This window comes from Spea bombifrons, chromosome 4, assembly GCF_027358695.1.
Source record: "Spea bombifrons isolate aSpeBom1 chromosome 4, aSpeBom1.2.pri, whole genome shotgun sequence".
Classification (NCBI taxonomy): Eukaryota; Metazoa; Chordata; class Amphibia; order Anura; family Pelobatidae; genus Spea; species Spea bombifrons.
The window spans coordinates 49,032,389-49,045,358 of NC_071090.1; the positions used below are offsets into that span (position 1 = coordinate 49,032,389).

At 34.5% G+C, this 12,970-nt stretch overlaps 1 long non-coding RNA gene across 1 annotated transcript in view; it reads left to right on the top strand.

The window, feature by feature from the left end:
* LOC128490222 (uncharacterized) overlaps nt 1-12,970 on the top strand; it is an 83,315-nt gene that overhangs the window by 21,828 nt on the left and 48,517 nt on the right. The window contains exon 2 of the long non-coding RNA XR_008353934.1: nt 3,267-3,306. This is a non-coding gene — a long non-coding RNA (uncharacterized LOC128490222). The remainder of the gene's footprint in view (nt 1-3,266; nt 3,307-12,970) is intronic.

A 12,970-nucleotide genomic window follows, 5' to 3' on the forward strand; every position in this document is an offset into this window, starting at 1 on the left:
AAAACAAACTGTTGAACCTGAGTTTTTAATCTTGCCAGGTTTTTAAAAAAAAAAAAAAAAATTTTTAATAATATAAGTATGATATATCTTATTCAATATAAGTACCAGCATGATATCTTATTCAATATAAGTATGATATCATATAAGTATTATATCTTATTCATGTTGTGGGATCTTTACTCCTGTAACAAGGTAGGAAACATTATATTCAAAACATCAGATTTTTTGTTACAGGGCAAATAACAAAAAAATACACAAAAAACTTAACTCCACTCTGGAGTACTTCTGAAACACAAATTCACACCTGACTGCAGTGCTGGACCACTAAACGTTTTACTAGCAATTTAACTTGCCCAGTAACATACACACAAAGGACTTGAACCAAACGTGTTCAAGTTTGGTTTCTTTTCTAGATACACCTTCCAGCCTGGCATCCTCGGCAAGAAAACTCCTTCCGCTGATACCCTTGCTTCCATTAGAAAGGCATCGCCTGAGTTAATTAGTCTTGGACTTAAATACTTCCCTTCTAGTACCATATCTCTGCCTACTTCACAATATGTAATAAAGAATTTAAAACCGTATCCTCAAGTAAGCTGTTCAATACAATATAATTGTTATTTTTGTTTGTAATTCTTAGTATAATGAAAACATTCACTTTCCTATTTTGTGTTGGTTGGGACTGATGTAATGGGTATTTGAAATCATTTGTTCATAGTTGTTTATAGACAGTTCGACCTAAATATACGTTTTCCTCATACAAAATACAAGAAGTAAGTTCCAAAGATGAGACAACTGGTATGACAGACAAAGGGATTAACATCATGTTTCCTGTCAGAAGGCAAGTACATCCTATGGGCACCGATCTTTTGTATGCTTCCATTGTAGCTTTTTATCTATGGTCTGGGACAAAGTGGTACAGAAGGATAGAGTGACCTTAAGACATGGCACATACATTCATTGGAGAACCTTGCACTGGAAATTAAATTGCTTTTCCATAGGTGCTATTTTGTTCAGGTGGCTATCATAGGACCAAATATTAACTACAGTATTTTCTTACATGGTTATAGTTTTAAACAAATTATTGGTTTTGCTAACACAAATTTTATGTCACGTACTTAATTCCATGAATGATATTTATCACTGATGGTTTCTGATCTCTGATTTTCTGTTTTAGTATAAAGAACTTTTTTTAGTCAAACCAGCAATACTGTACATCTGTGATAGTAAGTCCAACCCTGTAGCTTCCAGGTCAAAATCAGATGAATCAACATAGACAGGTGTCCAAAATGCACAATGTGTTACAAATGCAGCATTCAGGCTGACAACTGTCTGTCATGCTTATTCTGAATAACTCAATGTCTGGTCTTTAGTATTTGAAGTTACAGCTTATTTGCTTCAATAAGGCTGCTTGTTTTGTATCAACACTCTTTACAATTGATAATCTAAACCAGCTCTCACTCTGTCACACAACATGACTTAATTGGATACTAGGTGTAAATTTTGCCATTTAACCCCTCCATATAGAAACAATTTAACGTGTTTGTGCCTAGGTATGTCAGTAAAAAGTGCATAACAAAAATGACCATGCCAAAGACTTTAAAACAGGACAGGAGTGGTCTTGCTCATCCTTCCTAAATTTACTCATGATAAACATTGGCTGTTAATGTGTTTGCCATATCTGCTCTAGCAGCAACACCTCCTTATATATGCAGCAATGATCGCTACAAGAAAGAATCATAGCAGTACACGTTTTAAATATAACCCTCCTGATGCTCTCAGGTAGAAGAAATCCATGAATGATCAGAAAGGAAAGGCTCGTGTTGATGAAGATGGTGAAACCTATACTGTTGGTGGTCTTTGGAGATAGGAGTTGGGTACCACTGTGCTATGTAATTAAAGCTCATAAATCCCCAGTCATTGCCTTTCCTTTTACCTATGCTTAGCTTCAGGACTTGATTTCAACTTTAGTATGTGTTTGTCTTGATTCTCTAGAAATATGTTATTATTCATAGTGTTCCATGACTGTACTTCGTTGATATGTTTAATCCAGTTCTGTCTTCATTTATCATCAGCCACTGATGTTTAAAAACAGTTTTCCCTTCCAAAGCTGATGAAAAGAGAAATCACACCATGTTCATTTTCCAACTTTTTTTTTTTTTTTTTACTTTGGATTAAGATATTTTTTTCTCTTTGTAATGGGATTCAAAAGTATTTCGCTAAAACACAGTAAAATCACTTAAGGGCCTATCTACGAAGGTCAAGTTGAAGTAAAATCCAAGCTAAACCACACTTTATCAAATAGAAGAAACTACATTTAAACAATTTTTTTCCTCTTTAATAAATGTAGCGGAACATTTTTATGCCTAGCTTCAAGTGACTTTCTAATGTTGTGATCTGTGTCAACTTCGCAGTTGTCTTCTTGTAAATTAGACATTCTTGTGTGACAATGAATAGGCCCTCATGATGTGTTTTAGGAAAATGCTGGTACTATGGGATTACTACTAACATTTAGATTTTTTTCAAGTTCAAGATAGTAATATATTTAGTCCTTGGTAGAACAGATTACAGATACAAATAATTGGTTTATCATTTTTGTTAGTCATCATTATTTACCAAATGTGTAAAAGTTGAAAAACGAAAGTTGCTTCTCTTCTGAATTGTGCATTCAATCTTGTCTCAAGGTTTAACGCTGTTCTTATATTGTTAGATAGAGTTGATATGAGAACACAAATCTGTTCCTGCGATCTCCTCTCCACATCCAAACATTTTTCCCTTTGACTTGGTTGCCAAATGAATCTAGAACAGAAGCAGTTAAGGAGACCATCTTCCTTGTCACCAAATATATTAGGGACACATTGCTGTTTACCAAGCAACCCCATGGATATAACAAGATTTCATGATTCCATGTCACATTTTATTCACCCATTAACAAAAATATGTATATATATATGTATATGTCTTACAGTGGAAATTCACAGATATTTTCTACATTGATTATGTAGCAAACATGTCTGGTCAAATGTTTATGTCAACTGAACTAATTTATTTTATGCCTTAAGGATTCAGATCTAGCTTGTCAGATCTAAGGGCCAGAGTCCGACTGTCTGAAAGCGTTCTATTTATAATTCAAAGTCTTTTGTCATATTTGCCAAGAAAATGTAGGATTAAAATATGAAAGCTCACTCTTTAGGTGTCTAGCACATTCATTTCTTCTTTTCATGTATTTTTAATGCATTGCATTCATTATACTTGCATTTATGTTGCAGAAAAGAAGATTCTGAAGAACTGAATAAAACAAAAAGCACGGTAAACACATTTATATATTATTTACCTGGTCTGAGCGCGGTCCTCAACAGTCAATAAGATTGAACATTAAATTCGTGTTTTTATGTAAACATTAAATGAAATTGCTCAAAACTGCAAACATGATGCTAAGAAAATTGTAATTCAAGAAAGTTCCTTTCCATAAATCCACTGATCGTATACTTATTCTCTGTATGCTCTCATACAAAGATGTATTTAAATGGGTCCCCTTCCTCGCACTGTGCATCCTCTCTGAAGAGTGTGTATTGCCAACCACATTTAAGGGCACACATCACGATCAAGGGCAGCCATATTACATTGATGCATCAGGTCACCATAAATAAGTAATTACAATATTGATGGAGGACACAGGGCTCCATGTTCCACAGATATGACGGCCAATTATTTTCCACGTAAATAGGAGATGAAAGGGAAAAACATCAAGCTCCCTACAAAAGCACAAGAATGCCGGCTGCAAAGAAAACAATTGTCTAATTTTCTTTGTGTATTTGTGCGTTAGTAAACTGTATGAATGTATGTGTATATATATATATATATATATATATATATATATATGTAAAGGCTGTTTACAGCCTGTATTTGTGGGAGGGATATTTATACCCCCATCAGGACTCTCTTCTTCAGGGCGTTTCATTGGAACTTTGAGGGTGTTTCGTAAACACTATGAGGGCATCTCGTTAGCACTGGGCATCGTGTTACAGATTGCAGGGCATTCTGTTCACACTCCCAGGGCGTCCCATTTACAATTCCAGGGCGTCTTGTTCCTCACGTTTGTGCGGTATGCACCTCGTCTAGTCCATCCCCTCCCTAGGTGTCACTCTCTGTTCTTCCTGACATTCTCACTCAGCATCCACTCCCTCTTCTGTCTTCAGACTGGGTGAGCACTTTCATTTCCTTTTCATCTGCAATTCTCGGCACGGGCAGCAGCTGTGCAGGGAGGGAGGGGGGCTCATTTAGACAGAGCTGCTCAGCAGCTCTGCTTGTCTTATGTGCAGGGAGGGAGGAATTGTTTAGCTAGATCTACTCATTTTTTGTGCGTGGGAGTAGTTTTCTACTCATTTCATGTGCAGGGAGGGAGGGGACCTAGTTTAGATCTATTCATTTCATGTGCAGTGAGGGAGGGAAGGGGTCTCGTTTAGATCTACTCGTTTTATGTGCAAGAAGGGAGGAAGAGGGAATCATTAAGATAGAGCTGCTCAGCAGCTCTACTCATTTCATGTATGTGGACGGGGGTTTAAGGGCTCTTAATAGAAAAAAAACACCTTTCTCCCTACAATCTGTCCTACCTTTTGCCACCTTCTTTCTTCTAAATCTTAAACTTTCTCCCAACACTATCAAATTATACGTAGCCGGCATACAACATAAGGTTTCCCTGCCTCACCCGGATAGGCCTTCCCTTCTTAGTGTACATCCCAAACTCGTAACAGGAGTTGAGAAGAACCTCTAAAGACCTTGCAAATGATAACACTGTTAACACAGCCTTTATTTATAAATCTTACTCTACTCCTAAATTCAGCATTGGTTTATTTCTTTGGCCCCTATCCTACCTACTAGGGGGTGCTTTCATTGTCTAGGTACATTTCAGACCCACTGGCCATACCCCTGCCATAAATATATATATATATATATATATATATATATGTGTATGTCTATATATAAATATAAATACTACATAGTTAATCAATATAGCTTGAATAAAATTCTTCTTCTTATAAATGGCTTGATCAGTTACATGAATGACATGAATCTTGGAGTGCGTTTGCAATAAAAGGGGGACCATAACATTAAGATCAATAGTAATGTAAACAAATGTGAAGCTTACTGGTACAGAAGGAGAAAAGGGATAGGGGTCACAAAGCTACATAAGAAGTAAAATATACAAAGTTAATTTCTGTGTTGAAAGGTACTGAAGACATCCATAGGATGGAACCAGCATTCATGATGCTGCTTAAGCCAACATAAAGAATACTGTGATGAATTACGTTTTTTTTACATTCCCTGTAGCATACTGCAGTCATCGCAAAGATATTGAACCAAAAACTAAAATCATTTCACTTACTTCCTAAACTAGGAGAATTCCGAGCTTCTGATAAGACACAGAACACCAATCTTTGCACATTCTACTTTCCTTGGCTGATGTGATCTCTACCTCTGGGATTTCAGACAGTCTCAATTTCATGAAAAATGGATGAGCTTTAGCAATTTGTATTTGAAGTCTGACCTGTTCCATATTGTTTACTTGACACTGCAAAAGATTACAGACAACTCTGCTATAAATTTACCTCCTGTTTGGTTGCTATACTTTTAGTAAGCAGATTGATGCCAAACTGTTTTTGCAGTAAAGTATATAAACTGAATTTGATGAATTAAGGCCAGAACTATGGCTATGATAATTGTGTTGGCTCATCTCGTAAAATGTTATCTTGCCAGCCCAGTGCTATGATAAGGATCCAGCAATACAAAAATATGCAGAGGTTTGGGTTGTATGTAAACTAACTACTTAAAAGAAACAAACTGAGTCATAGCCAAAAAGAACAAAGTACATTGGAATTTAATGTCAGGAAACTGTGATCACTGACTCAAAGATCTACTGCTTGAGGGCCAAGTTAGACTTACATGGTCAGTTTATTTCTCTTTAGCACAGAAACTGTGAGATTTGGGTTTGTGCACAGATCTTCATTTGTGCATTTTTTGGTGGCATCTTCTACAATGCTGTACAGTGGCTAAAAAGGCAATAACAAGTAGTGCATCACATAACAATTTGGACTTACAGAAGCAAAAGGTAAGGAAGGCCCTGCTCAAAGCGAGCTTCCAGTCTAGTTAGCGATGAAGGTATATTATACAACAGGTGAAACAGTGCAAATGTTTGCAATGGAGCAGCCACAAAACTGTATGTCAACATAACCACTGTGTACAGACTGACCGAAGAAGGCTTGAGGACAGGTGAGGCAGTGGTAGGTGGAAAGAGAGTTCAATGGTTAGTTGATTGTTTCCCCTGAAGAAATTGATTATTTTGAATGACTGGAAACTGGTGTAAAGTCTGATAAGCCGGGGTAAGGCATTTCATAAAATAGGGACAACCCTAGAGAAGTCTTTTACTCGTATTTGCTTACTTATCTGAGCCTGGAGAACATTATCTGCTTTGACATTGGTTAGAAGTGGACAGTGAGGTCTCAATGGCATTGATCAGTCCATTGGTTTATTAGCCTGTTGATGTCTCAGAGTGAGGAAGTATTTCCTAATAAAAAATATAGACTTATTTATGCAAAGGAAATTAATCATCATCAACTGGTACTTTATCACATGCCATTTCTACTTCCCACAGGCAGATCATTCTTTTGAAAGCATTTTACCCTATCCTTCAGTTAATTATGGGATTATGAAAGAGTGTACATCATCTAATGAGGGATAAATAATTACAGATATAAAATTATATATTACATAATTAACGCTTATTTTTTTAACAAGCACTGACGATAATTTATTCAAGAAATATGTACAAACTAAAAATTACAAAATGATATATGCTAGTGAACTGGTTGCCATTTCCGAACATCAAAAATAGATAATTTATAAAAAAAATATATATATTTTATGCATTTTGGGGCATTGTGTTATTTTTGCAAAATTACCTTTGCGTTATCAGAAAAGCCTATGAGTAAGGGATTATAAAAAATAAAAAGACATCTTCCCATCTTGGAACAACTGTGTGGTATATAATTATGTACATCAACTCTTTTGTATTGCACATTACCAGCCTTCAATTACATTGGTTAAAATTGTAAAGAACTGGAACATATAATTAGGAATATGAATCATTTAAAAATGTCAGTACTTTGTCAGAAGTAATGCATAAAAAGTTGACATTATATTAACTCCCACGTGAATTATAATTTGTTGGATTTTCCAAGAGTCATTTTATATTTGAAGAGGAGTATATCTCTGATCGTGTGCTTTACTGGAATAGAATTAAAATACAGAATTGCATATATGTCATGATTGTAAAGTGTCAGTCTTTCAGATTTTTGCACCAAAGTTTTGCCACCAGTATGGGAAAGTGAACTTCATTGTTATGATTCAAACTAGTGTCAGGAGCTGAGAATTCAAGATGGGCTATAGGTGTTAATTGGGAAATTCACAAAATAAAATATTATATATCATAGTTGGCCAAGGACTGTAATTATACTATTCTTTTATTGTATAGAATAGTATGCAAATTTCTGGTGAAATTATAACATATTGTTGCGTTTATATCCCATGCTACAACATCTTTTTTGATGTCATATAATAATCATGTTTCTAGTGTTTCTAGCGGTCTGTATTACATTATTTTTTGAGAAGGGGATTTATTGAATGGATTGAGATAAAAGTATTTTGAAGTCAAGGTCCTATGGCTTTTTTATGGTCTAGTGCAACCTACAGAACTTGAGATAAATAGCATGGCCTCTTGTTAGTATTAAGAGAACCACCAAAAGGCAGACAGGATGTTACATAGTCCAGATGAACCCTTTAGCTTGGTAGTTAATAGAATGTAACATTCTCGCTGTATAGCTTGGAGGAAAGCAAAGGAAGAGGCGATCTAATAGATTCTTAAAATGATTTAACATTGTACAGGAGGGGAGTTTTTGTCAAAGGAGGTAAGAACCTGTTAGAACAAGAGGGCAAAAAACTAGAGTTATAGGTTTAGATCTAAATTAATTAAGTTTTTTCTTTACTGAATGGATGGTAGATAAACTGAACAGCCTCCCATCACAAGTGGTAAAGTCTAACACAGTAAGGGAATCTAAACATGCATAGGATAGACATAAAGCGATCCGAAATCTAAGACAAGATATGAAATATGGGCAAACTAAATGGGCCAAATAGTTCTTTTCTGCAGTCAAATTCTATGTTTTTTATGTTTCTTTGGCTACATACTATGGTTTCTGATTTGGAAATAAGGACCTTGTGGTATTCTGAGAGAAACGCCAACCCAGCTATAGTTTGAACCTTTGAATAGAACATATAATATTGTTTAGAAATACATTCACAGTGTCTTCATTTATGTAAATTGGTAAGTACTTTAAGTAAAGAGCAATGTGATTTTAAAGTCAAGACCCTACATGGGAGATTGTAATTAGCCAGCTAATGAGTTGGGCTTGGGCAGATAGCTGAAGCAGAACTATGTAGGTTATTTAGTACATGATTGCTTCCAGATTCATACATAATTCTTATAGTGAGCACAGCAGAGCATTCCTAGCTTCTTAATGTTATTAGACATACTATTATAGTATGAAGCATCTTTGGCTATTAATAGTACTGATTATCATTAATAACTGTGTAATGTACTACTGATAGTTCAAGATATTCTTAGATCTTAGATTCATCTTAGTGCAAATATTTCTTACAAAATAGTTACATTATTTAAAGCATGTAAGCAGGGGAGGGCTGGCACCTTTGGCCATTGGCCCATCCCCTCCAGTAACTCATATGCACTGGCACACCTATTTACATACACGCTCTCAGACCAATACATACTCAGATTAGCACACACACAGCTCCTCTATCATACACTTAAAGGCATGCACTCATGCTAACCCATAAACACTTACACATATACACTCATTGTAACATACACATATACATAAGCACTCCCTTAGCCTCTCACTATCTTACTCCCTCCCCCACTCCCTACCCACTTACCTTGCCCAAAAACGTCTTTTGTAGCTGATCACACACTGTTTGAGCAGCCTCGCTTTTACCACAGGGTCACGTCTATGTAAACCTACATTGGATAGTCATGGACAGTCATCCGAAAGACAAGACCAAGGACTTAGTACGGTTTAAAGCAGCAACATAAGCAGAATAGATTGGTCGAATGGTTCTTTCCTGTCGTCAGATTCTATGTTTCTGTTTTGTTTACCCTTACACCTTTACCTTTTCTTTTAGGGCTCGTAAAAAAATTGAACGGGTTTTTTTGTAAATCAACAACTATACTATTTTGGAACATGCAAATGGTAGAAAATAAGGACGTACATCAGGGCACTTGATTTACTATTGTACAGATTCTAACCTGATCTTTATGCGACTCGGTCTTATTACACTATAGATTTGTGGATTACTTTTATGCATATAGTACTAGTAGCTATATATGAGATGTTTTATATCATATCAGTTACATCTCCAGTGTTTAAGAAAGCATTTTAAGAAACACAGATGAGTTACAATCATTCAGTACAACCCAACTTTAATGTTCCATACCCACCTATTGCTGGGAGTCTAATCGGATAGGGTAAATGTATGAAACATACTAGCAAACATAACAGCTGTGCTTTTAATGCGAATGCAGGAAGTAGTTCAGCAATGACCGTCATCTGGTGCGTAGAACTAAAATAATATCTCCTCTCCACTTTCAAATTAACATTTTTTCATAGACCCACTAATAAGCTGTAATACCAGATTGTTAGAAAGTATGCATATTTCCCTGTAATACATAAAGCTCATTTGTTTGTTCGTATGTTAAATCGAGGTCTCCTAAAAGCTCTCAAGGACACAGCTTGACACTCCTTATGCTCCTTATGTTGTGCGTTGATCCCTGTCAGCTTATTTCACTATGTATATGTAGAGATACTATAGTAGATTGTCAGGTCAAAATACAAGAATAAGGTTTGAATGGTCACCAGATCCTAATTACAACCACGCTGTTTACTGCTTACGCAGCTGACACAAAGATTTATTCTGTCATTTTGTTGGAGTAGGACTGCATTAGATTAGGTGGTCATTATGTAGCGATAGGTCTTCTGCTGGGCACATAAAGGCACAGGGGACATATACATATTGCTTGACTAGATTTATGTGAAGCATTAATAACATTTTTTCCTTTGTTTGCCATACCAGGTACAGTATGTCGCAGTAAGTTGACAGTCATGGCAGGGACCCATCAAACATTCTTCAGGAATATGTATTTGTATGAGGGTTTTTTTGCGGCTACATATGACATATTCTGATACCGCAGCATGCTTGCATAGAAATGCATTTCTTGCATTTCATTTTCTGCCTGACTACATTCTAGTACTACGTGTACTACTTTAATGGATGGAAGCTTATGGTTTTCGTACAGCGTGATAAATTACTTTAGCTTAATATATGTTGTAATGTATTACTTAAAAATAGATTACATTCTTATGTAAACATTAATTATATAGTAAATATGGATTAGGCATGATTATATATATATATATATATATATATATATATATATATATATATATATATACATACACACACACACTACATTTCTTCTCACTCAAAAATGAGGTCCAAGAACTATTGTAAATTAGCATTATCGCACACATATTAGTAAAGTTACATTGCTTTCATATGTTTTATACATGAAGATCTCAGTTGATTTTGATTTTACATGTCACAGGAATTGTTACTAGAAAAGCCTTCCAGAAAAGCAAGACATCTTCTAGAAGTTAAATAATTATTATTTATTGTTTTATATATAGCGCCATCTGATTCCGCAGTCCTGTTAAAAGAATAATTAAAATATAACATAACAAGATGACATAAATAAACAACGTGTGAGGAGGGCCCTGCTCAAATGATCTTACAATCTAGAGATTGCTAGTTGACACAACTTGGTAGTTTTGCTTCTATACATAACTGCTATTCTTCTTCATCACAGTTTTTAATGTAAACTCTCTGAATCTATGTTGTTCAAAATAATAATAGAATATAAAGGCAAAAATCAGGCAAACGTTTTTTTTATTTGTTAGTTTAAATTATATATCTTGAGATATGTATACTTTTTAAAATACTTAGTACAAATTATATTTTTCATATTTTTCATTTTGGTAATTTCTGCACTTTTTAAAATATAAAATATAACTAAGAAACATATTTACAATTACAATTTACAATTACAATGGATTCCCCCAGTCAAATCGTTAATGTGTCAATTCTACTCTAGAAAATACTTGGTTAAGGTAACAATTTTTGGTGGTCCCAGAAGGTCCATAATATTAAGATTTATTTAATGAAGTTTTAAAGTTTTTAAATGTTATAGATGCTAGGCAGCATCTATACAGTTAGTAGGTAATTCACATACCTCCAAACTCTGGGACCGACATGGATTCAGGTGAAGCCCCTGCTTCCTCAGATTTCCAGATCAGGGCTTACCATTCCCCTTCATGAAGCCACTGGCCCCAAAGAGGGAGAGCTCAAGATAACCTATCCTTAGACGTTCCTAAGAATGATTATTCTGTATCAGAAACATTTAAAAAAATAATAATAATAATACACGGAAATCAGTAACTCATCTCTCACTTCAAAGTGTTATCTACTGATAAAAAAATAACAAAATATCTATGGACAGGTCAACTTTTTACACCCCAAAAATGAAACTATTTTTTTACATTTGAGTATTTTACACATTTTTGGTTTATATCTCCATTAATTTCTTTGAGAAGACAAGTATAAAACCATTCACACCGTATCGTAACTCATAATTTTTATAGCAAAATGTTATCTGACATAATTTTTTCCATCAAATTATATTGAAGTCTGTGGGAAAAATGGTATTAAGTCAATCAATAAATCGATACATTTATCAACATAATCCCAAAGGGTCTCTAAATGTTAATTGATTTATTGTATTTCTGAATATATAATATAGGGGGAAAAATAAGGTTATTTTGTTATAATAGGCAAATGTAAAAACTAGCACTGATGAAATGGTACATTAAGAAACATTGACAACACAAAACTAATGGTCCATGTAACCGCAGTATGGCCTTTAAATGAAGCATGGGTTTTATTATTTTGTTATTATCGTTTTACAAAATAACAGATGCCAGGCAACTTAAAAAAAACCTGAAATAATGTGTTCATTCTTTTCATAGAATGCTTATATGGACAAAAAATATTTATAGATTATATAATTTAGAGAAAATCTTGCAAAAAATAACAGAAAGTGGAGGTTGGAGAGTTTACGTACAATAATTGAAATGTCAAAGCACTCTTCAAAAAAGTGTCAGGCCATAGTTCTTTCACCTCTGAACAGATTGAATAAAATTGCACATAATAAAAAATAAGAACGTAGCATTTTTTGTTCCTCAAGGGGTTTGGTGAGAACATAGGAGACAGCATTGTTCTAGTTGAGTGGTAAGAACCATACACAATGCAGGGTGGAAAGAGATAGAATGGAACATTAGCTAATTTTCACTTTAGTATAATATAACCTGGTGTTTTTAGGTAGCATACATACAAAAGGAACTTATAACATAATGAAGCAGTTAATAGTTTAAAAAATACTAAGTAGGAATGATGCAAAAACAAATAGAAATTAGGGCAGCATCTATTGACATGACTCTGTCGCATACCTGTAGACTCACCAATAATGTTTTTCTTTAAAATAAATTATTATAAAGGTATTTGTTATTAAGTCAACTGTATTCCAGCAGCAATTTTTAATGTTACACATCAGCAATTCAGGTTCTCATAAACCTTACTTCAGAGTATGAAAATAACAAAAAAAAAATGGAAAATTATTAAGATGTAAGATCTGCAGTCTGCTATTTTATATTAAAGAAGCCCACATTCTACATTAAGCATAATGAAGGTTAAAGCATTGGATATTTAACTTCCCAAAACCAAAGCATCA